The sequence below is a fragment of the Colossoma macropomum genome, unplaced genomic scaffold (genome assembly GCF_904425465.1).
Source record: "Colossoma macropomum unplaced genomic scaffold, Colossoma_macropomum, whole genome shotgun sequence".
NCBI classification, from domain to species: domain Eukaryota; kingdom Metazoa; phylum Chordata; class Actinopteri; order Characiformes; family Serrasalmidae; genus Colossoma; species Colossoma macropomum.
This window is the reverse complement of record NW_023494791.1, coordinates 31,146,700-31,159,780: the sequence shown is the minus strand read 5'-3', so window position 1 is coordinate 31,159,780 and position 13,081 is coordinate 31,146,700. Positions and strand designations below refer to the sequence as shown.

Below are 13,081 nucleotides of genomic sequence, written 5' to 3'. Positions count from 1 at the left end.
TCAATGAGTGGTTGAGGATTTTTGATATCTCACCCTCTACAGTGCATAATATTATCAAAAGATTCAGGGAATCTGGAAAAATCTCTGTACATAAAATGCAAGGCCAAAAATCACACCTGAAAGCTTGTGACCTTCAACCCTGCAGACAGCACTGCATTAAAAGCCAGCAACAAGGCTCGCGAGTGGCACAACTGTCTAAGTGTTGGCCCATCAGGAGATCGCAAGTTCGATCCCTGGTGATGCTACAGCCATCTGTAGCCAGGAGTCCAAGAGAGCATAATTGGTCTTGCTCTCTCTGGGTGGGTAGGATGCCCCCCCCCATCACCCGGGGGATGCTAGTCAGCGCAGGCGTCTGTTAGCAGATGGTTGGCGCTTTCCTCTGAGCGCTTTCAGCTGTCCAATGACGTTGCGTGAGCGGCAGTTCGAAAAGATGCGGTGGCTGGTTCCACAGGTCTCGGAGGAAGCCTGTGTTAGCCTTCACCCTCCTAGCGCTAGTAGTGTCGTGTGATTGGGGGAGTCCTAACTAGTGGGTGGAATTGGAAACAACTAAATTGGGGAGAAAATTGGGTAAAAATTCAAAAAAAAAAAAAGCTGGCAACAATGTCTATACATACTACCAACTTCTTTGAGCTCAAGCTAATCTAAAATAGACTGATGCACAGTGGAAATGTGAATTGTGGTCTGCGTCAACCTCTCAGAATGGAAATAATGGATGTAGTGTTCTCCAGGGCAAAGAAGAATAGGACCATCCAAATTGTTACCAGCATAAAGTTGCAAAGCCAGGTCCTGTAGTGGTATGGAGGGGGATAGCATGTAACCTGAACATCTATGAAAGGACCATTAACACTGAACACATTTTTGAACAACATTATGCCTTTTATACAGATGTTTTTCAGGGACACCCATCCTTATTTCACATGACAACCCCAAGCCACATTCTGTGCATGTAACAACCGCATGACTAGAGTGGTGTTAAGCATGCCTCCACTGGACTCTGGAGCAGTGAAAATGTGTTCTCTGGGGTGATGAATCAAGCTTCACTATCTGACAGTCTGATGGATGAATCTTGATTTGACAGATGCCAGCACAACACTATCTACGGGAATGCATAATGCCAACAGTAAAGTTTGGTGGAGGAGGGATAATGGTCTGGGCTGTTTTTCAGGGTTTAGGCTATGGCTCCTTAGATCCAGTGAAATATAATCTTAAAATGACAGCATACAAAGACATATTAGACAATTATATGCTTACAACTTTGTGGCAACAGTTTGGGGAAGACCCTTTCCTGTTGCAGCATGACTCTGCCCCTGTACACAAAGGGAGTTCTATAAAGACATGGTTTGATGAGTTTAGTGTGGAGGAACTACAGTGGCCTGCACAGAGCCCTGACCTCGGCTCAGTTGTACACCTTTGGGATAAAATGGAATGTTGATTGTGAGCCACATCTTCTCATCCACCATCAGTGCCTGACCTCATAAAATCTCCTCTGATTGAATGAACACAGATTCCCACAGACACCCTCCAAATCTTGTGAAAACCCTTCCCAGAACAGTAGAGTCTGTTACAGCCACAAAGGAGGGCCACTCCATATTAATGCCCATGGTTTTGGAATGAGATGTCCAACAGACTCATATAGGTGTGATGGCCAGGTGTCCACATACTTTTGACCATATAGTGTATATTTAGCTAAATGTTAGTCAACAGACTCTCAAAATACAGTACAGCACTTAAATTAACTAATAACCAGCACAAATTGTGTTACTCAGTGAACTTTGATAATTCTGAATGTTCATAATGAATCTATATCTACTGTTGTGTTTCCTTTTCTCTTTAAACCATGTAGCTTTACTTTCTATGCCCAGCAAACAAACCTGTGTCATTGGAATCAAGTTTAATAAACAGACAGTTTACTGTCTACCTGTTGCCCTGTAAAAGTATTTTGGTTTCTCAGTTATGACTATTGATTTAGTGAACAAGAGAAAACTCAGTCAACTCATAATAATAACCAGAGTTTGATGCAATAGAAAAATGCAAATTTATTTCAAATATTGCTCAAGTAATTACAGAAATAATAAAACAATTGCTGAAGAAAATAAAAAATGAGTAGACAAATGACAACAAAAAAGAAAAAGAAATTCAGAATATCTGAATATCTGATTTTAACTTAGGTTAGCAGAACATAATATAAGAAAAAATAGATTTTAATTATGTAACAGTCACCTGTGATATTTGTGTTTTTAGGAGACATTATTTTTGAGTTTCTCTCTCCAGACACTTAAGCAGGTGCTGGTATGCTGGCTCTGCCCAATGCAAAACAAGCAAAAGAAATCAGTTCACAATCAAACCCTTTTATCTTTAATGTAACTAAGAAAAGAGCAATTAACAATAAGTAAAGAGAAAAACAGACAGGACTATTAGTCTGATTACTTCAGTTTCACCAAAAATACCGGAGAGTGTTTTTTTTTTATGTTTTCAAACTGCATTATAGTTTTTTCATTGTTTGATTAAACCTTTAGAAATACACTTAACAAGCACCTACACCTACCCAATTCTGCAAACATCTAATCAGCCTGTAGTGTGGCAGCAGTGCAGTGCAAAAATTCATGCAGCTTCAGGTAATGTTCACAACAACCATCAGACTGGGAAAAGAATTTGATCTCAGTGATTTTTAATATGCATGACTGTTGGTGCCAGAAAGCCTGGTTTAAGTATTTCTGTAACTGCTTCTGTAATCTCCTGGGATTTTCATGCACAACAGTTTTCAGAGTTTACTCAGAATGGTAATGAAAAAAAATCCAGTGAGCAGCAGTTCTGCAGATGGAAACACGTTCCTGATGAGAGAGGTCATTGGAGAATGGCCAGAGTGGTTTGTGCTGACAGACAGGCTATGGTAACTCAGATAACTATTCTGTACATGTGTGGTGAGCAGAAATGCATCTCAGAATGTAGAACGCATTGAACTTTGAGCCAGTTGGGCTACAACAGCAGAAGACCTCTTTGGGTTCCACTTCTGTTAGCCAAGAACACAAAGCTAAGGCTGCAGTGGCTCATAAACTGGACACTTGAAGACTGGCAAAACTTAGCCTGGCCTATCAAATCTCAGTTTCTGCTGGTAGAGTCAGAATTTGATACCAATAGCATGAAGCCATGGACCCAACCTGCCTTGTGTCAGCAGTCCAGGCTCGTGGAGGTGGTGTAATGTTGTGGGAAATGTTTTCTTGACACACTTTGGGCCCATTAACACCAATCAATCATCACTTTAATGCCATAACCTATTTTATGCAGAGCAAAGGGAGGCTCTTCACAATAATAATATAATGTCCCTAAAAAGTGCTCACTGGCCCCACATAGGTGGGTCCCCTTACATAGGCTAATGAGCATAAGTACTAAGCTTGTTAGTGATTGAAACACTACAGCAGTGTGTTATCTGTGTTTTATTATTGACAAAATCTGAATGTTTGTAAAAAGATTGGCTATACTTTTGGGTGGGTAACTCGTGCCCCATCAGTGGAGGAAGCAGCTCATTTAGTGGCATCAAGTAGCAGTAAATACAATCACAAGTGCAAAAAGATTGAACCAAAACATTGGCAACAATGGTAATTTTGAATTGTGTTTGAAGCTGTGGTATCAAAATGTACCCAAGTACATGATGGATTAAGTTTGAGTTTTTCCAGTTCTTAATGCTCGGTGTGGTCTGAATATGTTCCCTTACACCTTGCTTACTTGCACACTCTCAAAATGTAACTGAGAGCATGCTGCGCAGAAGCCACCAAAAGGGGCAGTGAACCAAAGACCTGGAGACAGAGGAAAGCCACCAAGCCAGGTCAGCCCGTTTCCCAGAACATGACCATCACCTACACTTAATTTCACTTCATTTAAAATTAATATGATATAATCAATGTACAGAGTAGCCAGTAATATCAGAAAACAAACGCCACACCTGTTCTTGTGATAAATGATTTCAAAAGAGCTGATGCATGTTTTTAATGTTCTTTTTCCTCAGACACCTTTGCCTCTGGCTATGTTATTGTAGAAAAAATAGGTAAAGGAGCCTCTGGATCTGTCTTCAGGGTTTGTAAGTGACCATCAAAATCATCTCAAAACAGCAAGGACAAGGACAATTTGTTCAAAGTGTAAGTTCACCTGTAAACCAGTTTTTGCCTTCATACTTTAACTGAAAAGCAAACTAGTAATAACACATTATGGTCCTTTACCACCCCATAAGCTCTGCTTATGTTCTTCACTGATAATTCCTCACCATGTAACTATGTACATTCCTGAAGCCTGATGAGCCGAAGGCCATGCCTGTGAAAGAGGCTCTGGATGATGAACCAGCTGCCCATCTGTATACTCTGTACAACATAACACAGCCTGTGGTTTGACAATCTCAACTGCTACATCATAACCTTGGAGCGCCCTGCATAGATTCAGAGCACCTTGTTGACTACTTTGGAGTTTCCGCCACTGAAGAGACAGCTCGTGTCACAATGGAGGCGGTGTGGTGGTAACACAACTAAGGTGCACCAGAATGTCAGTATGGACACCTTGCAGGTCAGACTTTGGCTGCAGTGGCTGGATCAAGAAGCCTGGTTATTACGTACCTCCAGGAAAGCTGGAGTCTGGAGAACTAGGGGAACACTCTCAAAAAGAGGGTATCTCTCAAACCACTGTGGTGGTATCCGCAAGGGTAGTACTTAACTTAACTGTACCATATTTGATTGCAAGTATATTTTTTTCATATTGTTTAAGTTACAGTGACTACATATTGTTTAAGTTACAGTGACTACATACACCCTGTCTTGACTTTTTCATTTTGCTGGGTTATGAAAAGGTACAAATGTGCATCCCTTGGTAATGTGAATGTAGTTTAACTTTGAACCTTATGTAAGATAAATGGACCTTAAGACTATTGTTGTACCTTTGTTTTGGTACATTTACATTGTTTTTACCTTGTTTAACAAAAAAGTATAGTACCATTTTTTATGACAGTGTAGTGTGAAAATGTCTGTGAATAAATCTGCTTGTGTCTCTCCTTCTTTTATGTTCTCTGGCCCATTTAAATACTGCCCTCCTTGTTTGCCAGTTAGCTTACCTTCTTGGTTGATTCAGTTCCCTAAGAGTCCGGCAGCGTTAGTTGTTCAAGAAAGCATCACATTCTTAAATGTTTTTTCTTTCAAACAGTTAAAGAAACATTATCAGTGCTATTAAGAATGTCATTTACAATATTTGCATGAACAATGTTGGTCCTGGACATTGAGATTATGGTAAATAAAAGAGAGCACAACAGCTCTAGATGATATTATGCGAGTTCAGTGGACGATGTGCCGACCTGTTAGTTTTCCAGTTAACAATGGGCTTGCAGTCAGACCCCCTATGGGCAATATGTCATTCTGTGATATTTTAAATGGCTTCAGTGTTTATGGTTACAATGTGTAATTGTTAGACATCACTTTTCTATCACAACATGATCAGGCATAGAATGCCAAATCAGAGCAGCTACATTAGTACAAGCAGCTAAAAAATAAATCAGAATGGTCTTGTGATATTTTCGTCTTGGTATTCTCACAATTTAGGAGCCTATGAATAAAATAAAAATTACATCAGTTGCACAGTGTAAAACAATTTATTTGAACACTCAGAACACTTCATTAATTACATTTAATTTGATATAATACACACACACACACACACACACACACACACACACACACACACATAGACACACACACATCATCTAAACCGCTTATCCTTTGCGGTGGGGTGCTGGAGCCTATCCCAGCTGTCATTGTGCGGAAGGCAGGACACACCCTGGACAGGTTGATATAATACAGACAGTGAGAAATTAAAATAGCTCCAAAGTGTGCAAAGTCCTGTTTCACACATTATAAAAAGAAGAAAAAGGAAAAAGCAATGCAGTAAGTTACCACAATAATTTAAGCAAGATTCTTTGTAATGACTCCTTCACACACTTTAAAGTGGATCAGCTGGTATAGAGACAGCCATTTCACACAGTTTTTAACTTTTTGTCACATAAGCATGTGAACACTGTAAATGTAATTATACGGCATTGTTTAATGCAGATAACACTGTATCAGCAGCCTTTGTTGCAATTTCTTTTTTTCCCCTAATTTTCTCCCCAATTTAATCGTCTCCAATTCCACCCACTGTGAACACTTAGATGGTTGCGCCACTTGGGAGCCCTGCAATGCTAATTTCAACTAGCAACCTTATGGGAGTTACAATGTTAAATCATAGCTCACTGTAGTCAGATACTGAAATGAAATGTAAAGTCCCCTCTTTCATCCAGTGTCGCATTCTTTTTTTTTTTTTGTTACCATATTTTCTATTTAGACGCACAACATGTTGTTATCATTTGGAAGCATCTTGTCTGTTGCATAATGTTGACATAAACATCAGGGATATTTGGGGTAATTTAGGAAAATTGCACAGATCCTTCATCGCATACAAATTGGCAAGTCAAATCATGCACAAATTACATTACCAGACCTCTTCTGGTAAACCTAATCCATCTTGAATAAGACTTCATCTACACTGTTTAATGCTTACAACACCTTCAGTTATGGGTGCCAACTTCAGTTAAACATGGTAGGACAAAAAGAATGTAATTTACATCATTAATCTGATGATAGACGTTTTGGCGAGAGCGACGCGGAATGTCTTGTTTTTCGTTTTGGCTCTCGTTCTCAGGTCAGAGATTACACACAGAGCAGCAGAGCCTCCCAGATGTGACACTGAAGCGGTGCAGTATTTAGAGAATAGACGAGGAGCCACACAGCAAAATACAATGAAATATGCCATAAGAATCGATGAAAATGAAACAAAAACTTTTAAAAATGCAACTTTTTTCATGTATGGCAGGTTATCCAATGAAACACTAGTTAATATTCCTTAGTGCAAACAGATTTCCTGGTTGACTAATTAGATTTTAAACTTATTGTCCATTCACAAGTCAGAAGGCTGGCGAGGGTAAACAAATTTACTTAGCACTATATTTTTATTGAAAAAAGGGACTGATTTGACTGTTTATCCGTTTAAGCCACCAGAAGCTGAAACTGAGCCAAAATATGTCCAAAAAGAAACAGGGTGTGAAAAAATGATGTGAAGTTGGCGCCATTCAAATAACAAGTTCTGAGTCTGTATGTTGCAATTTCCAGAATCATTACTTAAACTTAATGTTTAACTCTGAATATTATTGGAGGAACTTGTTAGCCTGTTGGCTAGCAGCTGCCAAACTGCAAGTTATACAGAATATTTCATGTTATGTTGAAGTACTATAATTTTTGCATATTTCCTACAAGTTTCTATTAGAACATGAATTGAAACTGATTTTATAACTCCTTAATCCATATAATATCTATAACTACACGTAACTACACATAACTACACAAACCCTAATAAAAACCAAAATCAAACATAAAATGATAGCTAAGTGCTAACACTTAACATAGCCAGTTGTTTTAGCTAGCTAGCAATCTGAATAGTAAGAAACTGACTGGATGGCACTTGGAGTTAAAGCTGATTGTCACCTGAAACTTGACAGCCGTGCTCATCTCCAAAGAGTCTGATGGGCAGAGCTGCCAACTGTGTTATGCTGGTGACAAGGTAGCATTTAGCCTAATAAACAAACATCACAGAAATGCATGGTTTGACAGAAGTGTTCATTCAAATGGCTTCAGAGTTTTTGAACATTTTAATTATTAATTTAATAATATCTAATACTCTCGGTACAAAATCCTGTTTTAGTAACGCAGCACTACCTGTGTTAACCACCCCGATGTCACTTCTTTACTGTTATGGTCTGACGCTAATTTGTCCTGACTTGAATTTTGTATATTTAATGATAACACAGCATTTAATGATGACAGCATGTGGTTAACTGCTTTATAATGAAACTTACCTGTTATGCAAAAAGCATTTAGCAGATTTGAAATTTCTGTGTATTGTGAGTTGACTGAGTAAACTTTTGGAAAAAGAATTTTCAACTTGATAATTGATAAAAAGGTTCAGGAATCAGTTTTGGTGAAAATGATTGAAAAAAAACAGAGCTTCCTTATAATCCTTATGAACAGATTCTTCCTTAAAATCAAATAGTAATAGATAATCAGAACCTCTGTATGAACAGGAGATTTACATACTGTAAACTTTTCTCTCTGAGGGCTGTGTGCTACATCTGCATAACTGCTTTACTGATGTCTCTTAAGTAACCAACACAACAGTAAACAGCAGAACAAATAAAGATGGCACTACTGCTGATGATCCACTCTTAACTTTTATGCACTGAAAATTACTCCTCTTACCAGCACTTTTGAGTTCATAGACCACATTACACCACAGATCTTTCACTTTTTCTCTTTTTTTAACGTCAGTCACGAGAAAGGTCTCATATGGAGGAATTAAACCTCTTTCTTAATTTTGTATGCTGAGAAATTTTCCATTGCAGCTCCAAAACAAGTGTAAATTTGAAAACAGGACTCTTCACCAAACAGAAATAAATTCTTGTTCAAAGAGCTGGAAGTGAAAGACCCAAATCAATTTTTTTTTTATTGAGAACGTCTGTTTCAAATTTAACCCTAGTTCTGCGATATGTGGTCACACACCCTGTTTGTTCTTTTTTGAGTTGTTGAATAGCATCAGTCAGAAAGAAATGCAGTGTGTAAAACTGAAAGTCACCTGACTGATAGGCTGCTGATCCGTTACGAGTAGCATTGTTAAATTTTTTATATGAGCAATCTTTCCTGCACTGAGTTTCCGCTGTATACATGTATATGACAGCAGACCGCGTTATACCATGTTTGGCGCATTTAGTAACTGCATTTTTCCAGGCGGCTGCAAAACCAGGAGTGTTGTTTTTTTCATCTTCAATGTATTTTGAGATCACTAATTCATTCATGGCGTCCCTGCAGCCTTCATAAGAGTCATCCATGGAGTTTTCAGCCATGTCCAGGGGCAGAACATGACCACTGCTCTGTAGGAAAATAGACCGACAAACAATTGCACTCATTTAGTCGGTTAGGGGAGAAGCCTTGAATAAGCCCACCTTAGACTAAATTAACATAAAGCAGTGCAAAAAAGTCCGAGACCACCTTTCATTTATTTAATTTCCAGTCAAAACAGACATTAAGTTAAATTTATTCATTATTCAGGAGATATTTCTGAGGACATTATATACAAGATAATCATCTTGGATAAAACTGGGAAAGTCAAAGTAAAATATGTAAAAAAAAACGTCGTTTCCAAAATATGATTAAAACATATAGTAAAAATTGGCAAGACCTGGTAGCCACCAAAACTGTCACCATCAGATGAAGTTCCACTTTTGCTTCAGATATGAAAAGATCCACAGGTGTTTATCTCCATTCTTCTACTGTGAGAAAACAACTCAACACTATGAGTCTGAAAGGATGTGCAGCTGTCAAGAAATCTGCACTAGAACACCAAAACTGGACATCTGAGATAAAGTCTTATGACTGATGAGTCTAAATGTGATATTGGGATTGTTTGGATTGTGAGAAACAGAAAATCCGACCAACTTCTGAGACTGAACTTCATAGGTGTGGAAAATTTTACTTACAGATTTCTTTGAAAAACTGAAACCAAGTCTGGAGGCTGTAATAAAGGTAAGGTTTTGTTATATGGTTTCTACTTTTTTCTGATTCTAAAAAATGATTAATTAAATGATTAACTGTTCAGTAACTGTTCATGATGAAAGGCCATTTTGACTGGAAATTAAATTAATGAAAGAGTGGTTTCTGACTTTTGCACAGTATTGTATTTCTTAAGTGGGCATCTCTGTTTTTAGTCATTATATCTTATAAAGAAATGAAGGTTCAGTTTCTCTCTTAAAATAATTAGACAAGTTTTTCATGATGTCTTTTAAAAAACAGTGAAATAAAGAAGAAAAAATATGAGAAATCTATTGTACATTTTAAACTTACCTGTGCTCCTAATAAGCCCAGTCAGTGTTTTATTTTTATATAAACGATAGGCTTATAACATTATATGTGCTACATGCACAACAGAAAACATTTTTATAAGAAAAATTAAAATTAAACATTAAAACTGGCAACTATTGTTATGAAAAATGTTCAATATTTTATGTATGCAGGTTTGGGCTGTTCCTTCTAGTTGGTTAATCAATTGTAACATTCTGTAAGTTTATGAATTACATTCATTTTTTTTTATTTATTTTTTTTGCGTTTTTGCGTCGTCACGTCCGTAAACAGTAGCATTATCTAACTTCCATCTGCACCGTTTAACAGAGCGGTAATGGAGGGACAGCAGTTTTCAGCCTCTCTCAAAAATCTTCTGTTATTCTCCGTGCTGCCAATAGTGCAGCAGTTAGGGTCTTGTATCTCCCCCAACATGGATGAAAGGCTAGTTTGATGAGCAAAAATTGAAAACATTTGAACTTTGTAAGACTCTGCCCCTCTGCCACAGTGCAGTCTGTTTACCACTGCTCAGTAAACGCAGTGTGTTGTGTCAGACATCTGTACCGCGCATCCTTTTGGAAATAATGCGTGTTAAAAAGCATTTAGGCAGGCGGGAAGGTTTTTTAAGTTGGGGGTGCTGAACTTTTAAGCAGAGTATATGTGATGTGACTGATGACGTCATGCAGTATGATTCGCCCTTTTTTGTTGCTAATTTACATCAAACAGAAGCTGTCATACAGTGAGATGATAGATGATAATATATGCATCTAACTGACACTGCTTTCTCTTTCTGTACAAACTTTAGGCAAATGAGCTGAACCAATCAGATTTATGTGGTGCGATGACTGATTGTGTCACACCCACAATCACTAAGATTTAACACTAGAACACACATGGAGAGGCAGATATAACGGTTGATAAAACATTATCATTATTATATTCGATTATTTTTTAAGTTAAAAAGCAATATTGACTGTTTTGGAACTGTCTCAGAACTGGCCTATAGCTCTGCACAGATTTTCCCACCTTTTATCTCATTCTGCGCGTGTTTGAGTTATGCGCCTGCAAAACAGGCAGTTGTTGTCGGCTCACTGTATGAAAATATGGTGTTCATTTAAACAATTCAGTTACTGTAGATTATGAAAATACAAACTCTGCTCTAAAATAAGCACACAATAGTCTTTGTTCACATTTTTATAAAGTTCAGAACCGTTTATCATTTTAGCAGTTGCAATCCAAACCTACACTCCTCATGTTCCTCAGTGCATCAGTGAATTTGACACATTCAGTGTTAAAGCAGCTGACTAAAGAAACCAACACTTAGTGCTTCATTTTGGAAGAGAAAAAGTTCACCAGGTTTAATTCCTTCCACCCATGTGAACATAAGCAGCGAGTGCCCTGAACCCCACAACCAGCACAGAGACACAGCATTCGACCTTAAGGTAAATTAGTCACCAAACTACAGTGGTGAAGCGTCTGTTTCTCAAGGTTTTTAAGCAAACCTCTGTGAGGACAATTTCCAGAATGGTAGTGAATGAATATTTATCCTTAAGCTGAGCATTTTTAATACAAATTTGAGTAAATCTGTCCTATTGTGCAGCCCCTGTTGGCTCTCTGGTTCAGTTTTACCCACGCTCTGTTTTGATTGGTTACCTTGTTAAAAGTAACACATGAGGAGTGGAGCTTTTCAGCTAAAGTTGAACATATTTAAACTTTATTGAGTGGAAAATCAGGTAAGACTGTTTGGTTGAATTACTGGTGCATCTAGGATCGCAGCATTTATCCAGGCAGTAGTCTCAGACATTGTTAACAACACACTGGTGGTTTTTAAAACTACAATTTAAGCTCCCACATTAGAGAATGTGGAAGTGTGAGAATGGTCTAGTCCTTACGAATTAGCAAACTAATAATGTAGCGGCTGCTGTAACTTTTACCATTTTTCTTAAAGGAGTGATAGAGATGTGCTTTAGTCACTGTGTAAGTATATGTCACCTACCTTCCTTATAGAGAAAGAAACGGTCATCAGGAGCAGCACACTGACCAAAGACACAGTCATCTTCATACAGCTCAGGTCTTTTAATGATGGACAAATCACACTCTGGAGAGTGAAATCAGTGGATTTGATGAACAAAACAAGGATACTTGACCATCACAAGATATTGCAAGAAGTACACTGCCCTCCCAAACATGTTGGGACAGGGCAGGTAAATATTAAAAAAACAGATGTGCCAACAATACTCTATGACTTCAAGCTCACTCAAAGTCACTGCCCTACCAAAACAGGCTGAATTTCCCAAAATTATCTTAGCAAAAAAGGTGATTCTTAAATGGTAGAACGAGCATCACACTGAACACTCTCTCTAACAGTTAAGGTGATCATAAAGCTAAGATGCTGTTGGGAAATAGGACCCAGGTCAGTAAAGTATTTTTGTGCTGTAATGTAATAAGATGTTATTGGTATGTGTGTGAAAAAGGTGATATTCTGTACTTTAAAACTACAGAATTTCACATTTTCCACATTCATGATAAAAATGTCTTATTACAATATGAAATGTAGGGCCAAACTTGGTCCTCAGCCTGCTGGAGTACAACTGCATACAAACTCAGTTCAAATAAAAACACAAAGAATGTATTTAAAAATCCACTTTGATCTGTATTGAAACGAAAGCAGTACATGTACACAGGACATGTACTGTGTTTTAATCAACTCTGTATTTTGTAAATATACACTTATTCTGAACTTGATGCCTGCCACATGTTCCAAAAAAGCTGGAACAGGTGCAATTGAAGACTAGTAGCATTGCTAAATGTTCGGAAAACATTTTAGAAGAGATAATGTAATCATGTAATCCATGAGTATAAAAGGAGTATCCAAAAAAGGCCTGACCCAATATGAACAAGGATGTCTCAAGCTCACCACTTTAGCAAAACACATAAGTAAATGCAGCAACTGTGAGAACAATGTTTATCTACAAGTTTTTGCAATAATTTAAGTTATTTTACTCTCATTTCACCATCCAGATTGTTACCAGAGTAAAGTTCAAAAGCCAGGGTCTGTTGTGGGTGGTATGGGTATGTATTAGTGTCCGTGGCATGGGTAACTTGCACATCTGTGAAAGCACAATTAATTC

The 13,081-nt window shown here is 37.9% G+C and overlaps 1 pseudogene; it reads right to left on the bottom strand.

The window, feature by feature from the left end:
* Positions 1-8,170: 8,170 nt before the first annotated feature.
* LOC118810790 lies at positions 8,171-12,042 on the bottom strand (annotated as a pseudogene).
* Positions 12,043-13,081: the final 1,039 nt, after the last annotated feature.